Genomic DNA, 24,935 nt, shown 5'->3' with positions numbered 1-24,935 from the left:
TCGTACGAAGCTCTGCCCCTTTCTGCTTTCTCGCCGTGGAGAGGGGAGGGGGGCTTTGGGGGCGTAGTTTCACCTTGTTTACGGTCATGTTCTTGAAAACTACGGGTGCACGGCGAGGGTGGTGGAGAAGGTGTAGGGGTGAGGTCGGAAGAGCTCCATGGGACACCCGGGCGGCTCAGCCGGTTGAGCATCAAGTTCTTGGTTTCGGCCCAGGTCATGACCTCACGGGTTCGGGAGTTCGAGCCCCGTGCTGGGCTCCGCACTGACGGTCTTGAGCGTGCTTCGGATTTTCTCTTTTTTCTTCTCTCTGCCCTTCTCTGGCTCATTCTCTCTCTCCAAAATAAATAAATAAACTTAAAAAAACAACAACAACAACGAACTCCTGGCTTCAGGTCAGCGGTAAGTTTCTGGAACCATCCGAAAGGCCTCCCCGGGCATCGTCTGGTTCCCCCGGGGGGGGTGGGTGGCCAGCTGGTTTCTCCCCTTGATGTCTTATGGAGAAGCCGGGGGCATCTCTGGATGCTCAAGTTCCCGAGGGGGCTCCAGCATTCGTGGGGTTCTGGGCTCCACCCCCAGATGTAGGGCGCAGAGCAAGGCCACTGTGAGAAGCTGGGTCAAAGGCTGGCCGGCCCCTGTCTTCTCAGTGTACCTCCCTGCCCTGTGACCACTTCACCCCTCCTCACCCTCCCTCCTCCCCCCTCCTCCTCCCTCCTCCTCTCTCCATTCTTCTGCAGCCAGTGTTCTAAATACTTCCAGAAGTTGAGTGGAACATCTCTGGGCAGAAGCAAGAACTGACCTTGAGGAAAGGGAGGGTCCTCGAAGCTTCAGGGGCCGGCTGGCTTCTCCGTGGCTTCCTCTCCCCGGGAGCTGGCTGAGAGGAGATGCCATGAAAAGAAGTGAGCCTCAGTTGTCCAGCAAACGTACCCCGGGCACCCAGCCCCCCTGCACCCTGCACAGCACGGGCACTCAGTGCGTGTTTGTGAGGGGGTGACCAGCAGAGGCCCACACCCCACACCCTCATACTCTGGGGACCGGGATCTGGAGCATCGCCTGAAGCCCCCCTCCTTCCCTTAGGGCAAACCGAACCCTCACTAGAGTTATTTTGAGGGTATGTGCTTATTTTTAAAACACAAGATTATTTTGAGGGCATCCGCTTTATTTAAAAAAGAAAAAGCATGGGAATTTTGCATTCAGCACCATAACATGCCCCTGCCTTTAAAGACAAAACTTGTGGCCCTCAGAAAACCTTGGGTCAGCTCCAGGGAAAGGACCGTCATCTGTGTTCTGGTTTCCTGTCTCTGTGGCTCATTCAGCGACATTTGGGGTAGAAGACGCAGGGATCGTCAGGTTTGAGGGGGATGCTCACGGACAGTTGAGTCTTCCCCTCCCCCCCCCCCCCGCCCCGCCCATCTCTATATTGTGTGAGAATATAGGCACAGAGAGGTTAAGTGACATGCTCAAGGTCACACAGCTGGTAAGCAGCAGAGCCAGAGTTTGAACTCAGACAGCTTTCGCCACAACGCTTCAAAGATGCCACTTGGGTGAGCCCCGTTCCTGTCTCCCCTGTTGTATTTGTGGCTAGACAGCTGGGGCAGTTTCCCGGACGACTGAGACCCACTTCCTTCCACGGCGTCGCCTCTGATGACGGTCGGCTCCCAGAGAGAAGAACCACCAAGGGCCCGGATGGCGCCTGGGGCCTCAAGAACCCTTCCACTGGGGACAGGGAAGGTTCTGCACAAAGACACAAATTTTAGGGTTCCCCGGCTGGAGTCACGGACCTCTGGTCTGGGCTGGGTCTCTCTGGAAGGAAGCAGTCTGTGTGCCTCTCGTCTGAGGCACTTGGCCAGCCTCTTGCCCCAGGTGGTTTGGCTTCTGCCGAGCGTCCAACCCTCAGCGCCTGCGCCGCTGTCTGTGAGCCAACCGTGGGCTGCCAAGGATCTGAGAACTCGTTTCCAGAAGAGGCAACTGAGGCCCAAACATGATGTCAGAGGAAGGAGGCTGGTGTCCAATCCCGTGTGTCTGGCCGCCCTGGCTCAGGAGCTCAGGTGGGGCCTCTGCCCTGCCTCTCTCTGCGGTACCAGAGGGCGCCTTCCAAGTCCACGGTCGCTTGGAGGATCCAGGCGCTCGTGGCTCAGAGAGGGAAAGAGATTGGTGTAGGTTCTCAGAAGGTTGGGAGCAGAGTGTGACCGGAAGCCATGTCTCCCACTCGCCTGGCACCTCATTCATCCCTGTCGCCCTCAGGGGAACATTCGAGGACCGGGGTTTGGGCGGGAAAGACAGAGCTGCTAACCCCAGCCCACTGGAACCCGTATGTGGTGAAGTTTTTACCAAACAGAGAGAGAGAGAGAGAGAATGCAGACAACAGAATGAGTTTTTTCAGAAAGTGAGATGTTTTCAGCTGAGGAAGATGAGTCTTTGTCCCACCGATTTTTGTTGGCGTTAAATACCGTCTCTTTTCCGAAACGGCGGGGGCGGTAAAGGGCAATTTTAATTTTGCGGTACCCTCACTTGGCGAACACGGAAAGGTGGGAACTCTAAGGCAGTCTCACAACTGTTCGGGAGATGTAACTGGCTCACGAAACCCCAAAGTTTGGAGTTCACTGAACTAACGCGGTCTCTTGGGCTCCTTTGAGCTCAGGGACAAGCCAGGTAGGCGTAGGAGTGGCTGAGGTCACATGATTGGAAAGAACCGAGAGCCTGGGCCCTGGGCATGGAGGTGAGGGTTCCGGCAGCTAGAGCCAGAGCCGGACCGCAGAGCCGGGAATGTACCTGGCACGGAGTAGTTGCCCATTTTGGGCAACGGGGTGAAATGGTTTCCATGTGAGTGTTCAGCACATGACTCAGAGTCAGGGCAGTGGGGAGAGAGAGAGAGAGAGAGAAAGAGAGAGAGAGAGAGAGAGAGGGCTGGGTTCTGAGTTGGATATCGGTCTTCGGTTGGGTTTCCCCAGAGCAGAGCCTGAGGCAAGGATTTGGGTGAAAGTGAGGTTTTGAGGATGTGCTGTCGGACAGGGTTGGGATTAGGGAGAGGCGAGCAAGGTAGGGTCACACAAGTTTAGAGCTGGATTCCATCTTCATTTAAAATTTTGATATTTTGCTCATCTTGCATCTTACGCTTTAGTTTAATTTTTTTTTAAGTTCATTTATTTTGAGAGAGAGACAAAGAGAGAACACACGTGCATTTGAGCAGGAGAGGGGCAGAGAGAGGGGAGGGGGACAGAGAGTCCAAAGCAGGCTCTGCGGGGTCAGCACAGAGCCCGACGCGGGGATCAGTCCCACAAACCAGGAGATCATGACCTGAGCAGAAATCGAGAGTCAGATGCTTAGACAACTGAGCCACCCAGGCGTCCCTAATTTCGCTTTGTGAAAATATGGAACTAAAGTATTATTTATCTTGATCAGTAAATTGCTTGGCACACTCTTAAATTTGCGTTCAAGGACAGAGCAGGGCGGGAACCCAGCAAGGATGTGGTCTCAGGTGGAGACTTTTCTTAGCCTGATCCCATGGGGAGCTCTGGAGCCTGAATTGCACCCCCGTCAGTTGGAGGGAGGCAGCCCCTGCTTAGCCGAGGGCAATTCCCAGGAGAAGGGGCCAGCTGTGAGCCGTGGGCATCTAGTATTCTCTGCAGCGGTGGGATGGGTGCCCTCAGCGAGTAAAGGGGATCTGAGCTGGACACCCACCACCCACCACAGTACTCTTTCTTTTTCTTTGAGAGATGCCAGTAAAAAATTTGAGTCATTTTTAGGTGCTTTTGGCTGTCGGACTGTGTTTCTTTGGCTATGACTGTGCTAAAGCCTCCAGGGCCCAGCTTCTAGTCCTGTTATAGAATGGGTGAACGAGGGGCACCTGAGCGGCTCAGTGGGTTGAGCGTCTGACTGGATTTCGGCTCAGGTCATGATCCCAGGGTCATGGGATCGAGCCCCATGTTGTGTCCAGTGCTGAGTGTGGAGCCTGCTTAAGATTCTCTCTCTTCCTCTCTCTCTCTCTCTCTCTCTCTCTCCTTCCCTCTCTCTCTCTCTCTCTCTCTCCCCCCTCCCCTTTCCCACTCACACATGCTCTCTATCTCTCAAGTAAATAATAATAATAAAGAACAGATGAATGAATGAATGCTTTGAGCAGGGAGGGTGTCCTGGGTTGGGGCAGGGGAAGGTAGGTGGAGCTAGCGTGGGTAGGGGCGTGGCCTGAGGAATGAGCTCATTCCAGCTTGGAGGATGGGAGCAGGCTGGAGGAAAGCCACAGTGGGTTAAGTGTCTGTGATCCTGGCCAAGGAAGGAAAAGCAGGGGGAGGATAAAGTAGGAAGGAGAGGGCTTTGCCCCTGGTTGAGCAGGCAAGCAGCGAGGGTCCCGGGAAGTAGCCTGGCACTCTGGATTCCCCTAAACTGGGAAGCTGAAGGAGTTGTAGACCCTTGAGGCCTGGAATATTTTCGTTCTGAGTCTCAGATCCTTGGAGAGGGTTGGGGTTCTCGGTGGAACTCAAAAGAAAGCACTGCAGACTAGGTCTGATGTTAAGTCCCAGGGCTCAGAGAGAGAGAGGCACAGGGTTTGTTCCCTAAAAGGGGCTCCTCTGGGATTTTAGGGTGACGCCACGGTCCACACGTTCTTGCTAAAACTCTGCCCCTGCTGCACACAGTGCCTGAGTTTACACCGTCAAAGCTTTAAATCCGAACTTAATCCGTGACATTCTACTCCAGCCACCTGGCCCGAACGTGCCAAGGTCTCATGCCTCTGAGCCTTGGCGTCTGCTGTGCCTGGGCTAACTCTCACTTGTCCTTCAAGTTTCCCTTCTCCCAGGCAGCCTTCCCTGACTTGGTAGCTGGCGTGGGTACCATGCCTGTGTGTTCTCCCAGCACACGGGGCTTGCTGTGTTCTGATTTTGCTCATTATCTGCACCCCCCACCCCCCGCTTCCCGCCCCCTGGCTTCGGGTTCCTCCGGAGTGGGAACTACATCTTTGTATTCCCAGCTCTTGGCTGGTACCTGGCAGATCGTGTGTGCTCAGTAAGGTTTCTTGAATGTATGAATGAGAAATGTGTGATCTGTCATCAGATGTTTACACCCTAGTGTGAAAGAAGCTCCGAGAGGAGTTTTTTGTTTGTTTCATGATCCTACTCCCTCATGACTGTCCCGCATTCGTGTCTGGGGCAATATAATTCAAAATAGCCTAAGAATCGTAATCGTATTCAATAACGTACCCCTCTTATCTAATTCTAGTACCGACTCTATTTGGTATGTACTCTTCCTGCTCCATTTTGCAGAGGGAAACTGAAGCACGCGATATTTAAGCGACCTAGGTAGTAGGTAGCGGAGCCGGCATTTGAGCTCAGATGTCCTGGCTCCAGAGTCTGCTCCCTTCACGCTGAGGTGCTGACCACGGGTTTGGGTTCAAGTCCTCACTCCTCCGTACGGTAGCTGTGTGGCCTTGGGCAGGTTGCTTGACCCCTCTGGGCTTCTGTTGCCGCAACTGGGAGACGGGGGTGGTAATCAGGGCTGTTGGGAGGCTGGAACAAAGTGAGCGAGGGGAAGGGTCCTGAGGGCTGACGGTGACGGTTCCCACGGTCAGCTGGTGGTTACATACTGCGGGGGCTCTTGGAAACCTGCACCAGTGGAGACATTGCCAGGGTTCTTGTCAGAAGGGTGAGAAGGCAAGGAGGAGGGAGACAAAGGCCCCTCTGTGAGCCACCTGGGGCCCTTCCTCTGGGAGGCGAGTTAGGAAGAAATGAGAGCCTCGTAGGGGGAGACGAGGACTCCCGCCTGGGAGTGGGGCGGGTGCCATGTTGCCTGCCAGGATTTGTTCTTCATGAGCAATGGGTGGAAAATTACTTTGGATTCTTTCCTGAGGGGGCAGGAAGGCTAGGGCCAGTCCACAGAGGGGAGAGGTCTCTCTACCCGCCAGGAATGCGATCCCAGTTTTATTTTAAAACGGAATAGAAGCAGAAAACAACTTTAAGTTGATGGTGGCTTGGGGCCGCTCATGGCTGCCTAGCCAGTTCTAGAACACGACACTTCACAAGCTCAGGCTCCAGCCTCTGAGATTGGGGATAACAGCAGAAACGTGCCAGCTGGCCCATCACTACCCTGTTCTCTGAGGAGCCTGCCTCCTCCAGCTTGACTGGCTTCTTTTCTGGGAAACCAGATCTATCCTTTGGGGTTGGCAGGGGCGCCTTGGGCACAAATCTGTCTCCCTCACGCTGCAGATAGTTTCATACATCTGCAAAATATATTCCTGTTCCCTGATCCCCACAGCGGCCCTGCGGATGGTTTCTCTCCCTCCCTCTGATAAACATGGAAATGGAGGACCAGAAGTTGGAACAGCTGGACAGTTAGGAGAAAAACCAAGAGTTCTCATACCACAGACATGGCTTGGGCTCTCTGGGGACTAACAGTCTAAGTAGCTCTGAAGCATTTTCTTGATGAACTAAAATACAGCATAGCCAGTGCAAAGGGACGGCTGAAAGGTTGTTTGCTCTCCTTGTGACACTGAGGAAGGGCTTGAGAGCCCCAGACAGTTTTGGGAATAAGTAGCAAATGATACACACATGATTGATTGCAATACTACGTAACACATATACAATAATGAATCGTAGTAGGAAAGAGACTGGAAACAAGTCAAGTGCTCAAATCCAGGAGACCAGTTCAGTAAATGATGGCAAGACCAACGATGGAGTACTATGCAGCCATCAAAAAGGATAGCCACTATACTGATGTGAAAGGATCTCCAAGGTGTACTGCTAGGATAGACAACTTGCAAAAATAGTGTGTGTAATATACTGCCTTTCGTGCAAAATGGCAGAGAAATTAGAATACACATGCATATTTGCTTAAAGGAACTGGAAGGGGATAGGAGAAACAAAGAAAAGCCGATGATAGGTCCAGGGGGGACTGGGTGGATGGTGACAGGGTAGGAATGAGGATTTGCCTTCTTTTTTTTTTTTCCAAGATTTTATTTTTAAGTAATCTCTGTACCCAACAGGGGGCTCAAACTCATGACCCCGAGATCAGGAGTCACATGCTCCACTGACTGAGCCAGTCAGGTGCCCTGGATTCGCATTCTAACTTTTAAATAATTTTAGATGGTTTTGAATATCACCAGTTAGATGGAGTTGTGTTGCGCAGTCAAAAATTTAAGTTACAAAAGCCAAGTGACAATCACGCACAGTTGCCCATTAGGCTAGTGGTTATTATAAAGTATCATTTAAACTGTAATCCTGGGGTGCCTGGGTGGCGCAGTCGGTTAAGCGTCCAACTTCAGCCAGGTCACGATCTCGCGGTCCGTGAGTTCGAGCCCCGAGTCGGGCTCTGGGCTGATGGCTCAGAGCCTGGAGCCTGTTTCCGATGCTGTGTCTCCCTCTCTCTCTGCCCCTCCCCCGTTCATGCTCTGTCTCTCTCTGTCCCAAAAATAAATAAACATTGAAAAAAAAAAATTTAAACTGTAATCCTTGTGACTTTTACCATCATGATCCCCTTGACCATCACATGAACACACATAGGGTTTTAAACCGAGCTTTGCCTGACTCCAGCTGCCTCAGTGTCACAAGGAGAGGGTTCCTTCTGGCCTACTTTGAACCTAGCCTGATGCAGGGCCCGCCCTTCCCTGTAGCATCCATTTCATTCTGGATGCTGGGATGTGTTCCTGGTGCCCTTGGCCCCCTGTGGACACGGGTGGTCAAGCCAGTTGACTTGTTTGTCGCTTTCCAAGAGAACAAACTTGATGAAATGTTTGTAGGAAAAAAATGTGAACTTGTGGGCTCTCCTTGACCCTCATATCCAATGAGCAGAGAGACCTTCTAGAGAATATAACTGAACACCCATATGCTCGGTCAAGAAAACAATCTTATAGGGCTTTTAGCCGGTGGTTTCTCTGCCAGGACCTCCCCGGACACGGCTTCCTGTTGAGATTTATATATATATATACACATACATATATATGACAATAAATTATATATATAGTCATATATATTATCATATGTATGTCAATATGTATATTTGACAATAAATTATACATATATAATTGTCAAATTGGTTTCCATACAACACCCAGTGCTCATCCCAACCTGTTAAAATTAACCGAAGACATTGATGAGCTGCCACTGCATATTCTGATCAGCGTGTTGCTATGTGGCTCCAGCCTTCCATCCCAAAACCGAGGCCCCTCACATTTCCATCCCAGAGCCGAGGCTCACACCTTGCTCTGTAGCTCTCTGGTCTTTGGAGAGTTTGGAAATACCCCAAGGCTGCCCTTATGACGCTCCTAAACATGTACCCAAATACGCCAGAAAACACGTGCCCTCTACTTCCCAGGCTGCTGTGGACCACCCCCCCGGAAGGATGGCCATTCGTGGGGTCCCCTCCTTGGCCCACTCTGGGGTGGGCCCGTCAGGACTTCATGGACTTTCTCAGGAGTCGGGCAGAAAGGTTGCTTTCAACCTTTTCCCCTTCTGCGTGTCGGACTCTGAATCCCTGTATTTGCTCTGCCTTAGTCCTTCTTCCCCCGCCCTCACAGTTTAGAGGCTTCTGTTACCTTCTCGGTCATTCTCTGTCTCCCCCTCCTCTCCTCCTCTCTGTTCCTCCATGTCCTTTTCCCTCTACGTCCTCTTCCCTTGGGGTTTGCTTGGCCGCCCTTCCCTCCGTGCAACTCCTTGGGTGTCTGCTGCGATCCCCTGCTCCCTCCTCCCCACTGAGATTACCCTCACCCCCACCCCACGAAACCGCTGCCCTGCTGGGCCTGCAGTGGAGAAGACTCTTCTCCCAAATCTCCCCGAGAGTGGAGGGGTGCGTCAGCCACATGGGGCTCAGTAGGGCCTGCGCTTGGTTTAACGCTCTGCCGTTACTGGTCTTGAAATTCTTAGTACTTCCTTTTTTTTTTTTCTTTCTTTTTTTTTTTAATGTTTATTTTTGAGAAAGAGAGAGAGAGAGAAAGAGAGAGAGAGAGAGAGAGCATGAACAGGGGAGGGGCAGAGAGAGGGAGGGAGACACAGACCCCGAAGCAGGCTCCAGGCTCCGAGCCGTCAGCACAGAGCCCGACGCGGGGCTCGAACCCACGAACCTGAGCCGTGGGTCAGTTGCTTAACCGACCGAGCCACCCAGGCGCCCCTGGCACGGACCTTTTCAAAGAGTAGCCACAGCCTCTCTGGACCTCAGTTTCTTCGTCTGCCAAATGGGGATCATGGGAATGTAATGACCCAGACGAGTGCTCAGCACGGGGCCCAGCATACGTGGGCGGGCAAGGCCAGCACTCAGGAGCTTCTGGCTTCCCTCCCTCTGGGGCGGAGGAGGGGGTGATTTGTCAATAGGAAAACCATATGATTTATTGTCCAAACTTAAAGGGGCGTGTTGAGATCCGAGGCATAGGCCGAGGTGTAGGGTCACCATGCAGGGGTCGTGAGTGTCTTTATCAGCATCCTGAACGTGGTAACAGGCGAGCGAGCATCGGCGAGCCGGTGTAACCACGCCCTGGGCTGGCCTCCAGCTGGGAGACCACACGACTGGGTTCTAGCATTTGCCGCAGAGAGTGGCATCCCCCCTTGCCCTAGCTAACAACGTCGGGACGTCAGGGAAACACGATCAGCGAGAAGGCCTTGAAGGCCGCGCAGTCCAGACTCCCAAACATCCTAGAAACGTCTTCCGATTCAGCCAGCCATACGTCGGCCTGAACGTCTAGCCACTCCTTCCCTTCCTGGGCACGGCGGGGCAAAGTGGCTCTTGCCAAACAGCACCCTGGCGCGGGCGCTGCCGGCTTTAGGGCGGGCACCGTCTCGAGGCAGCGAGCATTTGACGGACGCCCCTCCAAAAACACGCAGACCTCGAAGCTGCGGGTCCATGAGGACACCGATCACCCCATCACACCTCGTCCTTTCTGCCCAGACCGCTGGAGAGAGTCCTTCTTGCTCCCCGGCCCCAGGAGGGCTCACCGTTCCCCACCGGCTGGGTTTGTTTTTCGCCGGGGGCACGTGACGGCCAGAGCCAGCTTCCCTTTCCGAGATTAGGAGTCTGGGCGTCCCCTGGGTGGCCGACCCAAGCTCCGTATTTAGGACATTCCTTATCGTCTGCATTTTTCTCCTCAGCCCTGGCTCCGCTTTCTGTCTCCACCCACGTTCCCTTCCTCCTTTCGCTCTCATTTTTAATTTATGTTCCCCTGTACACGTGAGCCTCTTGGGAGACTTCTCTCCCCCTCCCCATCCCTTCTGGACCACGCCAAAGTGTGAGCAAACAAACAGACAAACCCGCAAGCCAAAGCATCCTGTAGCCCTCCTCCTTCTGCTTGGAGACACAAGGGTCCCAGCGGGTGGGGGGCTGGAAGGCACGAGGTTAAGAACGATGCAGAGGAAGGGCTGACCCACGTGAGAGTGAGGAGGTCGGCGGCCATCGTCCGGGGCAGGAGGTGGCCGGCTGACCCTGTGTGACTCCGGGGGGCTGAACCGGGCTCCGGGTGACCATGTCAGGTCGCTCGGAGTCCAGTTGAGTCCAGAAAGGAAGAGCTTTCTAACGGCCCCGTGGGTCTTTCTCGAAGTTCCGCCGGTGGAGGTGGGGAGGAGAAAGAGGAGTGACCTGTTCTGGAACATGGCAGAACCCAGGGAGAGTTTATTTCTGGTTCTTTTTCCGGAGCGTTGACTGGAGGGCCCGGGTGTGGGCTCCCCCCGTTTCAAGGCCAGGCGATCTGGCTGGTGCAGGGCACCCCTTGATGGTGCCTGTGCGACGCTATCTTCTGCCTGTCTCCCCGCCCCTCCCCCGCCACCCGCCCACGAGGTAAGCGCCACCAGACACGAGTCTTCGCACGCTTCCCTGTCTGTGGCATCCCCACACCTGGCCGGGCGCCTGGCACACCACCGAGCTTTGTCACATTCATCGAATGAAGGCCACAGCTTCCGGTGGCCGAGCCGGAATGCAACCTCAATATTGTCGCCCTCCAGAAATAGCTGTCTGTAAACATAACAGCCCAGGGGCACGTCTGTCGAGTCAGGATCTTCACCTACAGAGGCTGACCAGCCCATCCTGCTTTGCCTGGAACGTTCTGGAAGCCCCGCCTCACGGGATACCCCCCAAGCTGGATGACTGGTCTCCCTGCATTGGGGATCCCGAGGTGGGTCTTTACGTCGACCCACCTTGCGGATGAGGACGTTGCTCCCTGGGCCCGGGATCTGGCTCCGCATCTGCCGGGTGAGGCTTAAGCTCTCGACGCGCTGAGTTACTTTCTTTTTCCTGCAGCCCCCTCGAGCCTGAAGCCTCTCCAGCAACGGCTTTTAAGATTCTGGAATTTCCTCTGGGCTTCAACCAGCTGTTTTTTCCGTTGAGGGTGGAGGGGTAGTTTTCCCAGCAGGACCCTTCCGTAGGGCAAGGCTGGAGCTCTGCCTTGGGAAAGGTGACCGCGCAGTGACAGGGTTGAGGGGGAGGGCAGCCCGTTCTTCCTCCCCCCGCGCCTGGGAACAGGGTGGGGTCTCCTACTCCACCATCCTGGTTGCTAGCAGCAGCGGCCAGCCCTTTTGTCAGCCGCCTGGGCTGGAGCCAGGGGGTTCCAAGGGGCCCCCAAGGCCCCCGTGCCCAGGGCTGGCAGCCTGGCAGGGTGCAGCTGTGCGGCTCAGGGCTCCCGGATCTCTCCGGGGTCCACCCGCCTGCCCAGGAGCCCAGCGAGTGGCAACTGTGCCGTCCGAGGTGGGTGAGTCAGGTCACTGAGGGCTCTCGGAGGTGGGGCGGTGGATGTGTGGGACGCTGTGACCCTGCCAGCCCCGGGCACAGTTGGGGCCAGCGGGCATAAGAACACAGTGCTCTGTGCCCAGAGGGACCTCCAGCAGGCAAGTCACAGGACGCCAGGGACAGTCACCGTGACTGAAGATGCGGCTCCTGTGTCAGAGAAGCCCAAGCTCGAATCCCATCGCTGCCCCTTCCTAGCTGTGGGGCTCTGGGGCTAGTGGTCTTGCTTCTTTGAGCCTCAGTTTCCACTTCTGCAAAATGGGAACGAAAAGCCTGCCTTGTTGACGGCTTGTTCTAAGTAGAGGTTGGCACCTGAGAAGTGGGGGTTAATGTCGTCACCCCAGCCTCTCACTTTCTGTCCCTCTCTGCCGAGGGCAGAACCCAGAGACCCAGAGACAGGTGAGGGCTTCTGAGTCACCCTGGAGAAGCTTGCTAGCGAGACACGAGGCAAGTCTGAGGCTCGAAGGCTCATCACAGCCCTGCAGTGGAAGGGCCATCAGTCCCTCTGGGGCTTGGATGCACCGTGATGGGACAGAGGGACATTCTCACCAGCCTTGTGGATTGCCGCTGGGGTCCGTTAGAACAGAACCAAGCTCCAGGCGTGGCTGCTCATCTCGACCCTGTTCCTTTCAGAGTCTAGTTTCGACATCTGTTGCGTGGGGAGAATGATCCCTCTCCTCTGGGGGCTTTGTCCGGCTACGGGGAGAAGAGGAAGGCCAAGCCCAGCCAGACGCCTGGCCGTCCCAGCACGAGTGTCCTTTCTTCTCGTTGTCACTGCTGGGGACAGGGCAGCCTGGATCCGCACCCAGTGCTCAGTGAGGCTGGGAGGAGCTGAGGGAACAAGACAGGGGCACCCCAGGCGGAGGGGATCGGCCAGAGTCAGAGCCTAGAGGTCTCGAACACCATGCTAGGGGGGCACTGGGCTCCTGGAGCACGAGGGAGCAGATGGGTTTGGAAGGACTTGGGCTCTGAAGTCCCCCCTTCTCCCCTCCCCCAGTAGCCCTGGGCCCTGCAGCCCTGTCCTGGGTCAGTGCCCCTAGGTTGCTGACATCACCCAGGCTGGCCAAGGGGAACAGATACTATTGCTTACACGCCGGGGCCCTCTTTTCCTCTCTCTGTGGCTGTTCTCCACCGGGTCTCCTGTTCTGTGCTGCCTTTCCCCCTCTCGCTGTGTCCCACCTCTGCGCCTTCGTTCCTGCTGTCCCCCAACCCCTCCAGGATATCCCCTTCCGCTGAGACTGCTTCCCCCCTCTTCCCCTGCTCCTGCCACAGCCCCATGAGGGGCGAACACCCCATTCAAACCCACTTCTGCAGCTTCCTGGCCGGGCAGCCTGCGGCAAGTTACTTAACCTCACCGAGCTTCTCTTTCTTCATCCGTAAATGGCGCCAAGAATAGTTCTAACTTCAGGAACGATGTGGAGACCCGAGTCGGTTCATGTGTAAGCGCCACACACATGACGAGCCCTGGAATGGACGTCACGAATTTTATGGCGTGTGCGCCGTGGTGTCATATACGCTGTTGAAGGGGTCGGGGATACAGCCGTGAACAAACAGACGGAAGCCTCTGCCCTCAGTAAATGTCAGCTCCGATTTATGCGTCTGTTTCCGTGACTGTTCTTTCTACCTGCCCGCAAGGTGGGATGGCGTCCGGTTCCTCCGAGCCTCAGACACCCGGCTCGGGGGGCTGGCCTTGTTTGCAAAGTGAAGGCAAGTTCTCTGATTTGGGGATTCCCTTGGCATTCCTGATTTCCCTGGAGAGGTTATGGCACCTGAGAGAGCCCCTCAAGGGCAAGGGACATTGTAGGGTCAGGCAAACAAGTCTGCGAGGCCCTCAGTCTCTCTCTCAAGCTGCCGCCCCTTTAGGGGGCTGCGCACTCTCGCTGGGAGGTCCCTCCTCAACTGGGGGATCCCGGAGCTGGAACAGCTGCGTGTGAGGCAGGCGTGTCGCCGGTGACAGAATCCCAACCCAACTGGCTAAAGCAGTAAAGGAAATCCATTGGTTGAGGGAACCCCTGCGTGTAGCAAGGGTTTGGGTGTGGTCGGTGTTTCCGCATCTTTGAGGTCGGCCTTCTTCTGTGTTGGTCTCGTTCTCTGTTAGAATCTGCCCAGGTGGTGGCAAGAGTCCCAGGGAAGACTCTCATTGGCCCACTCTAAGCCCTGTGCCACATTCCTGACGCAGTCATTGGTGGCCAGCGGAGCGGGATATTCTCATTGGCCAGGCTCAGAGCAGGGGGTGGGGTCATCTCCTTCCAAGCCCTGCAGCCTGACGAGACGGGTGGGGTGGCTTCTGACAAAGAAGCAATGGACAGGCCCCTCCCCAAATGGATGCACGAATGGGCCCTGTCTGGGAGCTCATGGAAGGGCAGAAGGTGTCTTTGGATTCCAGGGGCTGCTAACCAAAAGCTTGGGGTTTGCTCACGGCTACCAGGAAGGGGTGCATCTGGAGAGAAGGCCAGCATTTCTGCTGTTGTGGGGGTGGGTGCACAATTTTGACTTCTATTTGGATTCCTTTCTGGGACCATACGCCTGGAAGGAGAAGGGAAGGGACATCGCCAGGCCCCTGCTCGGTGCCCCGCACTGGGCTAAGCTCTGCATGCTTTGTGACGCCAGAAGCAAGCGTGGGCTTTGGAAGGAAACTCCAGAGAGGTAAGCGAGGAGGAACAGACTGGATGCCTACATCCAAATCCTGGTTCTGCCACTTCCTCACTGTGTGGCCTTAGGCAGATTGCTTGACCTCTCTGTGCTTCAACTTCCTCACCTTAACAATACCCATAATCAAATGGGATCGATAATACCCAATGTTGCTCCTGTCTAGATTAATCAGCTGGATCATGCTATATTAGCAAATTAGCTAAAGTATTTAGAACAGTGCCTGGTGCACTGTAAACTTCCAATAAGTGTTAGTCATGGTTTTGGCCCGTCTTGGCTGCTATAACCAAAACGGCGATTGATTTCTCACAGTTCTGGAAGCCGGGACGTCCAAGATCAGGGTGCCGGCAGATGTGGTGGCTGGAGAGGGCCTGCTTCCTGGTTCACATCTCTCTCCGTGTCCTCAGATGGTGGAGGCAGGGATCTCTCTGTGGGGTCTCTCATAAAGGCACTCACCCCGTTCGTGGGACTCCACCCTCGTGACCTAATTGCTTCCCAAAGGCCCCGCTTTCTAAGACCCTCACGTTAGGGATGAGCTTTCCGCATATGAACTTGGGCGGGGCGGGCGGGGGGGACGACACAGACCTTCAGTTCGTAACAGGTCATAGTCATCATTACTTCCTTTACTGCAGTTCATTGGAGGAGGGGAGTGCAAAGTGGATTTAATGGTGGAATTCAAGGCGTGGCAGCAGGGTTTACCAGGTACCGGTTCTGGGGGCGCGGAGGATGCCCTTCTGGAACCCAAAGTTCAGACCCCCAGAGGCTGCTCCTTCATTTGCATCCGTGCTTATCTCCTGGGGGGGGGAGGAGGGTCATCTTCAGACTTACCTGCTTCACACACCTGTCCCAGGATGCGCATCTTTTGGAAGCGGCTGGTTCCGGCTGCCTGTTGGCATTGCCTTTCTCTCTCCCCCCCTCTCCCCACACCCCCGTGTTGAAAGGCCCCAGGCCAGTGAGACCCAGAGACGAGGAGTCAGCATTGTCATGGCAATCAATTTTCATCTGTGGCTTCAGGGCCTCTGGGGGCAGAAGATGAGTCTCGACCCCTAGGACTGGCCAGCGTGGGCCTTTCTCCGTGACCTGGCTTCTCCCGTGAAGCCTCCTCTGGGTGTCTGTGGTCCCCATTCGTCTGTTCATCTAAGACCTTAGAGCATTGGCAGTTACCATGGAAACAGCTCTTGAGGCAAAACTGCCCATGTGGGCTGAGGAAATATTCCTCAAGAAAATGGGGGGATTGCCAGACTCCTTGGCACCCTGAGGGGGCCCCGACTCCCGGAACCTCCGAGGACTGCCACTTCTGGGTGGACCCAGAGCTGGCGGAAGGGTCCTCGCTCAGCTCGCGGGGCCCCTTGCTGGCCTCCTGCCTCCAGTCTTCCCTCTTCCAGCATGGCCCCCATATCAGCGGTGTGGGTTAGAGCTGGGCTCATTTCAGAAGGATGGACATCCCTCTGCTCAAAGGCCATCCGTGGCTCCCTATTGCCTCCACGATAAAGTCAGTGCCTTGCAAGGGTCTTTCTCCCAGCCCGGTCTCCTGCCGTCCCCCTCTCCACACACGCACTTACCATGCTCGATGAAGCCTCTGTGCCTTTGCGCACGGATCTGTCTTCGGGGATGCCTCCTGCCTCCCTGGCGCCCCATAGCAAAGGCTTTGCACTCTCCGAGGCTCGGCCCCAATGCCACCTCCACCAAGAAGTTTCCCCTGATTTCCCCAACCAACTTCCCTTTGCTTTGTACAGAACGAGGGTCACGGTCTCAGCGGCCAACGGGGCCGGGAGGGAGACACAATGACTAGTGTGGGGATCAAGAGACTATAAAAGGGAGGGGTGGAGACTGCGGAGAAGCCCATCCTGTCTGTGATGCAGTATGACCAGATTGCTGCAAGCCTGGATTTTCGGTGACATCTCAGAGCATCTACCATGCCCCTGCGCCCACCTCCCCTACATGACGGCAGAGACTGGGCCATCTGACACCCACAGGTTCTAGCGGGGAGCGTGGCCCACTAGCAGCCATCTGAATAGATGCTTGAATGCACGGGTCTGTGCTGTTTCCTGAACCCATTGAAAGTGCTCCTACCTCAGGGCCTTTGCACTTGCCATTCCTCCTGCCTTTAATCAGACAGTCACACGTCTCCCTCTTCCTATGTTCTGGTTTCTGCTCAGAGGTCACCTTCTCAGAGATGCCTCCTCTGGGCACTCCACCTCAAATAATGCTCTTCCCCCCCCCCCCACCCCATGCCCTGTTCCTCTTTATATTTTCTCTGTAGCACCTACCGCCATCTGCCACTGTAATCATTTGATTTTTTTCCAGCACTTACACGATGCTTCCAATGCACCAGGCATGCTTCTAAAGCGTTACCAGTGTAAACTCATTTAATCCTTAGAGTCGCCCCTTGAGGGAGGCGCTACTCACCAGGGCTGTTTCTCGGCTGAGGACACGGAAGCACAGAGAGGTGTCATGGCTCCCCCAAGGTCACACAGCGGGTGGGTGGCAGAGCAGGGACTCAAACCCAGGCAGTCTGGCTCCAGAGGCATTTGCCTTCTTTGACACCTACTTGTCTATCTGTTTGCTCCCATTCCTCTTCCGAGGATGCCAGCCTCTTGAGGCAAGTGCCGTGTCTCTGTTCCCTGCTATATCCCCAGGACCGAGACCCAGGCCTGGAGCCTAATGGATGTTTGATAAATATTTCTTGGAAGGATGGAGAAAAGGAGACCCAAGGATCAGAGACGTGGAGGGAAGAGTCCCTGGCCTCTGGAGCTTTCCATGAGCCCAATGTCAAGGCCATCTTGCCGGAAGTTTCTCAGCCTCCCGGAGGGTTTGAGTCAGCTTGTCTGGGCGAGGCCCCGGCCCACCCTCCCTCGTCCTCCAATAGGGCCTCTGTTCTCTGACCTCTCCCAGGCAAAGGTGCCAAACCGCACTCCTGGAGCCCCAGGCCCATGCTGCGCACACTTCCTCCCGTGACGGGGCCACGAGGAGAACGTTCCAGGCCGGAGGCAGGAAGTCTCGGAAACAAGGTGGCCTGGGGTGAACGGGGCCGGGGCGGGGCTGTCCTTGGCCAGATGTTCCAGAGCCTCAGCGCGACGGAGGACATCAGAAGGCTGGAAAGGGGCCTGGGACCCGAGGCTGCAGCCTGCCGGTGCCTCTGACGTATCCAACGTGCCCCGACTTCTGACCCTAATCCGAGAGGTTCCAGAGAAGGCCGGTGCCCTGCCAGCTTCTCCTTGGACCCTCAAACAGTAGCTCTACTGAGGGACCCGTGGGGACGCATTTCCCAGGTCCTTTCCTATGACATTCCCGAGTAATCGTGATTGCGACCAGGCACTCCGCCGAGGGTTCCACCGAATGGTCGCGGCCCCTGGGTGTAGACGCTAGGGAGGAGAAGCCCGAGGCCCAGAGAGGTGAGGTAACTCATCCCAGGTCACACAGCCTGCAAGTGCTGGAGATGGGGTTCCCGAACCTGATTCCAGGAAGAACCAGAAGAGAAGCCGCATTCTATGCATCGCTCCCTTGGGGTTGGGGGTGGGGCAACCTGGGGAAAGATCATGAAACTTGTTTGAATTTGAGTTTTCTCTGCCAAATGGGAATAAGGGAGAATTGACATCGGGGGAGACCCCACGAGGGGCTGCCTCTTTTGCTAGGCGCATCCCGTGGGCCCTTTTCCTTCCGTTTCACAGCCCGTCGGGCGAGCTCCGCGTTCCAGGAGCAGAAACAGGGGGGGTCAGAGATGCGGAGAAAACGGGGGAGAGCCCGCACAGCCGGGGCCAGCTCCTGGTTACGCCGGGATCCTCTGTGAGGACAGAGCGGGCACAAGAGCTCGGTTTCAGCCGAGGGTTTCAACCAAGTCGAAAAATGCTTCGCGGAGGCCCTCGCAGAGGATGTGGGGAGGGAGAGGGGGCCGAGCTGAGGGCAGGGATGGCAGTGGCCACACTTCGTCATCCGGCCAGGGCGGCGTCTGGTCTGGGAGGGGGAGGCTCAGAGGAACCACTGGCTGCGGCCTGGCTCCCATCCCCTCCGCTGCCTCCAGACACATTCCAGGCTCATCTTCGAGTTCCGTCGGTTTCTGGAAGCCCGGCCCTCTGCTTTGGTTCAGAATCTGCTAAGTGGATTCAGCCCAGCTTTCTCCTCAGCGGGGGACAGGGCTGCTGCTGGTTCTCCCAAGTAAATCTCCATCCGATTTTTCTCTACAAACGTTTGCTGAGCACCCGCTGTGTGTGGGGGACTCTGTGGACCCACATCATTGCTTCTTGACAGGCTCATGGTGACTCTAGGAGGGAGGTCATAATATCAGCCCCATTTTACAGATGGGAACACCGAGTCTTGGAAAGGCGAGAGTTTGTTCATGGTTGCTTAGCTAAGAAGGGCATTTGAACCTGGTGGCTTAGCCACTGGGCAGCTGGGAGCAGGGGAATGAGCCCGAGACAACCTTGTCATAGTTAGTAAGGACTACAGACCTGCTGACCGGGTGAGGAAGGGGAGGTTTATAAATCAGCCTTCAGCCACTGGGCCAGAAATCTTAGAACTGCAAGGGATCCCAAGAAATCACTTTATCCAGACTCCGTGATTTTCTCAAAGGAAGATTTTATTATCGCCATTCCATAGGCAACTCAACAACGGCTCAGAGAGGTAAAGCAATTTGCTCAGGGTCACACAGCGTGGAGCTGGGCCATACTGTCTTTTTTAGTGCCACGAGGCTGGCAATCGACGGACGCTTGGCCCATTCAACCGTGGCATTTTAAAAAAATATATATTTTTTAATGCTTATTTATTTTTGAGAGAGACAGAGACAGAATGCAAGTGGGTTAGGGGCAGAGAGAGAGGGAGACACAGAGCGGAAGCAGGCTCCAGGCTCTGAGCCGTCAGCACAGAGCCCGACGCGGGGCTCGAACTCACAAACCACAAGATCACGACCCGAGCCGAAGTCGGACGCTCCACCGACTGAGCCACCCAGGTGCCCCTCAACCGTGGCTTTTTTAAAAATTTTTTTTTTCAACGTTTATTTATTTTTGGGACAGAGAGAGACAGAGCATGAACAGGGGAGGGGCAGAGAGAGAGGGAGACACAGAATCAGAAACAGGCTCCAGGCTCTGAGCCATCAGCCCAGAGCCTGACGCGGGGCTCGAACCCACGGACCGTGAGATCGTGACCTGGCTGAAGTCGGACGCTTAACCGACTGCGCCACCCAGGCACCCCAACCGTGGCATTTTTTAAAGCTGGAAGGGAGCCTTCGACACCATCAACTCCAACCTCCTTGTTTTATAGACAGGGAAACCCAGGCCCCCAGAGGGTCAGGGATTTACCTAAGGGCGTTTGTCAAGTAGACCCTGTAAAGTAGAAAGACCTCTGCCTCTCAGTGGCCATGTGACCTTGGGTGAGACTCCATCCCCCCGGGCCTCTGCTTCTTCAACTCTAAATTGACCGTAGTAATGACCCCACCATCGCATGGGGTTCGTGTGAAGGACGTACACGAAGAGCTTCTCAGCGTCCTGACACACATCGTGCTCCGTAAAATACCGTTGGATGATGATATTTAATAACATTTAACCCTGAGAACCTCGGAGTCTAGGCTCTGAGCCCCTGCTGTGAGCAGGACCCTGAGCACATGCCCTGGGCGGCACCTGGCCGGGGGGCGGGCGGGGGGGGTCGGACGGCGACCCCCGTTGGCAGCCGGCTCAGACCACATCCTGAGCAGCTCATGTCATCACGCCCAGTGCCTTCCGGATAAGCTCGGGGATTGCTTGCGTGAGCGGACACAAGGCTGGCTTTAGGGGATTAGGCGAGTCGGGTGCTGGGCCTCGTAGTCTAGGGGGATATAAGCATGGGGGAATTTGTTTACAGGTCACCTCCAGGGGCTGGGGCCGTGTTTATGGGAAGAGGCACAAGCTATCTGCCTGGCGGCTTTGGATGCAAGCTGAGTAGTTGCAAAGACACGCAGTGTTTGTGCGTCAGACCCACTGTTGGGGCCAGAGTGGCTTCTCAGCCTGGAAGGAGAGACGTCCACCCAAACACTCTTGCTAGGGGTCTAGGTGGCTGGGAATGCCTGCTGGGTCTGCAATCAGATAGGGAGGCCGGGTTTGCAAGGAAGTGTCCACACTCTACCTGGGCCCCGGAGCCTGCGGCCAAGGCAGGGTCTCCTTTGGGGCCGGGATCCATCCCGGGCTCCGTCGTAGCGGAGGCAGGGGCCTTAGGGACTTCGGTAAGGAGCTGGTGCTGCTTCTAAGGAGGGCTCGTAAGCAGGGAGCGTTGCAATGTGGTTTGCGCTTTGGAGAGATCTCTCTGGCTATCAGGTGGGAAATGAAATCCGAATGGAAACGAGCGGCTGGTTGGGGGCCTGTCGCCACCATCCGGGTGGGCAGAAGTGGCGGGCAGGTCTGGGAGCTGTTGATGGACAAAACGGGCAGGATCTGACAGATGTGGGGGTAGAGGGTAGGGAGTGTGGTTAGGGTCATAGCCAGAAACAGGGAGACAGGACCGCCTAGGCTCGGAGGGCTCAGAAAGGGGTGGACAGTATACGGGATGTTCTCTCTCTCTCTCTCTCTCTCTCTCTCCAGCAGCCCAGGGCCAGCCCTGCATGGAGACCTTGGTGCCCCAGGCTGGGGGCCAGGGGAGAGGTCTGTACTTCGATCCAGGTGGCACGGCTGTGACCGACTCAGGAGACTCTGCCGGGAGGGAGCCTGACCTCCCTCTCGTCCTGCCCTGTGCCCCCCGGTCGGGCTCTCAAAGAGCCTCGTGATGTCATTCCTGTGGGTCCGCCTGTAGGACACAGAGCTGTGGGGAGTGGATCTGGGGACAGAGAGCACACCCGGGAGGGAGGAGTGGTGTTCTAATGCGGGGGAGGAGAGACCAGGCACTAGAATGGATATTTGGGGGGGGGGGTCTCCTGCTTCTGTGCACTCGTCTGCTGTTGGAGGTTTCCTGGGGCCTCTGGTCTCTGAGCAAGTGGGTTGTCCGGGTCCAGGGTTATAGGCTCCTGGCTCTTGCCCACGCCCACGGAGCCCTAAGCTCAAACATGGCCCCATCCAAACCACAAGAAAATGGGACAGGCTGTTAGGCGGCCAGCACTTTCTAGCTTCACTGCAGTGACTCAGTGTGAGCTTCCAAGTGTGGGCGTGGGACCAGGGAGGAAACTCTCTCCCAACACCGAGCTAATTCTGTCCGGGGGCTGGCTGCCAGCCCGTGGCTGGAGTATCTGCGGTGGTGGTGGTTTCGAGGTTCCTGAGTCCTCGGAGCTGGGGATCCAGCAATTGAAACCCTTAATGTGTCTCTCACAGCCATCTGCCCGGTCTCTCTGACCGGAAGGGTGGGGGACCGGTAGGTGGGAGCAACCGGGAACTCTGGCAGCAAAGACCTCAGAACCTGCAGAGGCCGTCTGGGCCAGCAGGAGGTGAGGATAAGGCTGGGGAGGGACACGTGTGGAGGAAGAGTGGCCGAGGCTATGATCTGGGGCAACCAGAAATAGCAGCTTTGGGGGGCAGAGCGTCCTTGGTTCAAATCCTAGGCTAACGCTTAAGGTCTGTGTGAGCCTGGCCTGGCCACTTCACCTCTCTGAGTGAGCCTCCATTGGCAAATCTGTGCAGGGAAGATACAGACGGGGGAGCCCTAAGGTGGGTGACGTGCCAGGCAGAGTTCTAGGCCCTGGGGATACGCCACACACGAGACAGACGGAGCCCCTCTCCTCTGTGGCTTAGGGAGGGTCACTTGCTCTGTCTGGAGCTCAGTCTCCCCGGCCACAAAATGGGATGCCCTCTGGGGGAGAGCTTGGAGAGAGCCAGAGGAGAGGCATCTGCGGCTGCCCGTCTGGACCTTGGGAGCAGGCCGTGGGGAGGGCAAGAGAGCCAGGCCAAACACAAAGGAAGGAGCTTCCTGTTTCCCTGATGGGCTCCCCCACCCACGGGCCCTGCTACACACATGGACAGGGAGAAAGAGAGGCCGAGGAAGAAGCCAGCAGAGAGAGTCCCCGACAGACAGACGACAGACAGAAAGGGAGCCGAGTCCTTCGCAGACTTGGGGCCCTCGTTTAGCAAAGGGGCCCGCAACAGAGACCCAGACAGGAAGCGAAAGGCACACAGCTGCGGCCCAGATGCCCCTCAGCCCTGCCGTCCCCTGAGCCCACGGGGACACGGGCCAGCGGAGAGCAGCTGGAAAAGGTGGGGCCTCGGACTCATTCGGACCGGATTCAAATCCCTGCACTGCCACTAACCAGCTGTGTGGCTTCAGGCAAGCAAGCCCGCCCCCGCCCCCTCTGGCCTCAGATGTCCCCTTGATAAAGCAGAATGGAGGACAGCCACCCTTGCAGAGCGGGACAGGGGGAGGTCCAGGCGGTACACCCCAGCCTCCCAGCCAGGGCCAGGGAGCGGCAGGCTCCGCACTCCCTCGCAGGATGGATGGATGAGCTCCCATCTCCGGGAGACTTTCCCCATGGCACTGGGGTCGTGACACAGTCCCAATCGGGCCATTGACTGGACACAGAGGGGCCCCACAGAAAAGTCACAGGGAACCTGGAAACTCGTCTGGCCCCATCGGCAAAACGCACACCGTGAACCCCGCCAGATAAATCTCGTGGGGGCTCTCGGGAGGTTCCCGGGGAGCAAAGACCAGAGAATTCCAGAATGTTCCGAGGAGGCCAGGTGGTAGACAAGGAAAGAGAGTGGGTTGGGCAGTTCAGCAGGCTCTGAGTTTGAAGCCCCGCATGGCACCTGCCTGCTTGGAGCTTCCTCCTCCGTCCAGAATGACTCATTTGACCTGCCTGGCTGACCTACCTGTGGGCACATTACTTACCTTCTCTGGGCCTCAGTTTCCTCATCTGTAATAGTGCTTAGAACAGTGCCTAGCCTGTAGTGAGGGCCATCTGTTTGCTTAATAAAAATTAAGCAAATGACATCCACCTGAGGGTTTTGCTCTCGATGGCAGGAGAAACCCTTTGTGAACTTGAGCCCCGACCTGTCCTGGGCCAGGGCTGGGCTTGCCGAGGAGGTCGGAGGCCTTGGGTGCCACAGGGCCAGCTTAACTGGGCCAGTGCTTCCACTGGCTCAGCCGAGTTCATTCCCAGTCTGAAAAGAGGCTTCGGGGGTGGGGGGGGGGGGTAGGCACCGAAGTCCCCTGGGCAGGGCCAAGGCTGGCAGGCCGAGTGTGGCTTCATCAGGGATCCAGGCGTGGGCTGAACACCGTCGGAGCATGAGCACCAGGCAGGGATTTGGAGTGTCTGTTTGTTTGCTCTTGGTTTTTCTGGACCTCAGGAGAGGAAAGAGGGCTCACATAATGACACCCCTCTGTCCATTCTCATTTGCACCACTCGAAGCTCCCCCGCACTTGACCTCCCTTTCTTCCTGGCATTCATTTCCGTTTAGCCCCGTTCTCTATACTTCTCCCTCCCACCCCTGCTCCCACGGGGCTATCGTAATCCGTTCAGTGTGTAGCTTGTTATCTGGTGGTGTTCTTGCCAGATGTTTGTTCCCGTTTTGTGTGCGTGCGTGTTTTCGACGCCCTTAAGTGCTGCTATGGTTAGGTGGTTTTAAGATGCTCCGAATGCCAATGCCGTGTGTACCGTGCATGATCTGTCACTTCTAGCAGCTTACAGCATTCCCTGGTCCCCTCTCCCACAGTGGACCTTCAGGGGTCTCCAGCTTCCAGTCGTCAGCAGACGCATGTGTGTCCCTCCTTAGACCCCAGATCCTCGACTGTTTTAGCGCACACAATCTCCCCGAGGTCTCCTGCCCCTGTGGGCCGGCACCTTTGGCTTTTGTTAGAGGATCGACCTCCGGACCTCCGGGGCTGGGAGTGCCTGGGAATGCACATGGGCAGGGTGGAGGGATACAAACGCTCAGCCTCCTGGATCACGACCTCCATTGTTCCCAGAGCACAAGCAAGGGCCAAGGGCACCTTCTGCACCCTTGACTAGCCTCCTCCCCTTCCTGATCCGATTTCTCCACTCCCGTATGGATTTTTTCCCGGAACACTTCCTTAATAAATCACTTTTGCAGGGATCCGCATTGGAGGTTTTCTTCTGGAGAGCCCAAGCTGAGGCATGTCCCCACAAACGGTACACACGAGTGCCCTGGTGCTTGGTGCCTTCCGGGGCTTGGAGGGTGCCCAGGGGTTCACGGGTACCCGCAGGGTGGCCTGAGAGCCCGTGCCCCCATCCTGCCAGCCTGAGGGGTAGCCGTGCCAGCGCTGTATTCTTGCCACAGCCCTGTAGGCACCAAGTCTCATCCAGCCGCGGTTGTCATTTGCAAGTCTTGGAGCATGAATTTGTCACATGCCCATGTTTGGAGGTTTCCCTCCTGTAAATTACCTGTTCATATGGTTTGAGGTTGTTCTGTTGGGGTTGCTGCCTGTTTGGGTTTGAAGGTATTTCTTGTACATTGTACATTTCTTGTACATTTCTTGTACATTGCAGATGGCACTCCCTTGATGGGTGTGGAGATGGTAAATATCTTCCTCCACTGGAGGCAGGCGTGTGTGCCTGTGTGTGCCGAGTAACCCATCGTAAGGATAGGGCCTGGGTCCCAGCACGGGTGAGGCCACGGGGTAGAGAGCTGGGGGTAAGACTCCCCCAAGCCCAGAGTGAGCCATCTGGAGGAACCGTCAATAGCCGTGTTGGGTTATACCAA

The 24,935-nt window shown here is 56.1% G+C and overlaps 1 protein-coding gene across 6 annotated transcripts in view; it reads left to right on the top strand.

The window, feature by feature from the left end:
- The window catches only part of CMKLR1 (chemerin chemokine-like receptor 1), a 46,660-nt gene that overhangs the window by 13,502 nt on the left and 8,223 nt on the right, over window positions 1–24,935 (top strand). Inside the window, exon 1 of one of the 6 annotated variants that reach the window (XM_045458229.1) lies at window positions 10,977–11,151. The exons of 3 other annotated variants lie outside the window; for them this stretch is intronic. The gene's annotated coding sequence lies outside the window, so the exon portion shown is untranslated. Of the gene's footprint in view, window positions 1–10,976; window positions 11,152–11,556; window positions 11,644–17,301; window positions 17,727–24,935 lie in introns of those variants that run through there. 2 more of the 6 variants (XM_045458226.1, XM_045458228.1) reach the window with 2 other exon arrangements.

This window comes from Leopardus geoffroyi, chromosome D3 (assembly GCF_018350155.1).
Source record: "Leopardus geoffroyi isolate Oge1 chromosome D3, O.geoffroyi_Oge1_pat1.0, whole genome shotgun sequence".
NCBI lineage: Eukaryota > Metazoa > Chordata > Mammalia > Carnivora > Felidae > Leopardus > Leopardus geoffroyi.
The sequence above is the reverse complement of the archived record's forward strand: the minus strand, read 5'-3'. Positions and strand labels throughout refer to the sequence as shown.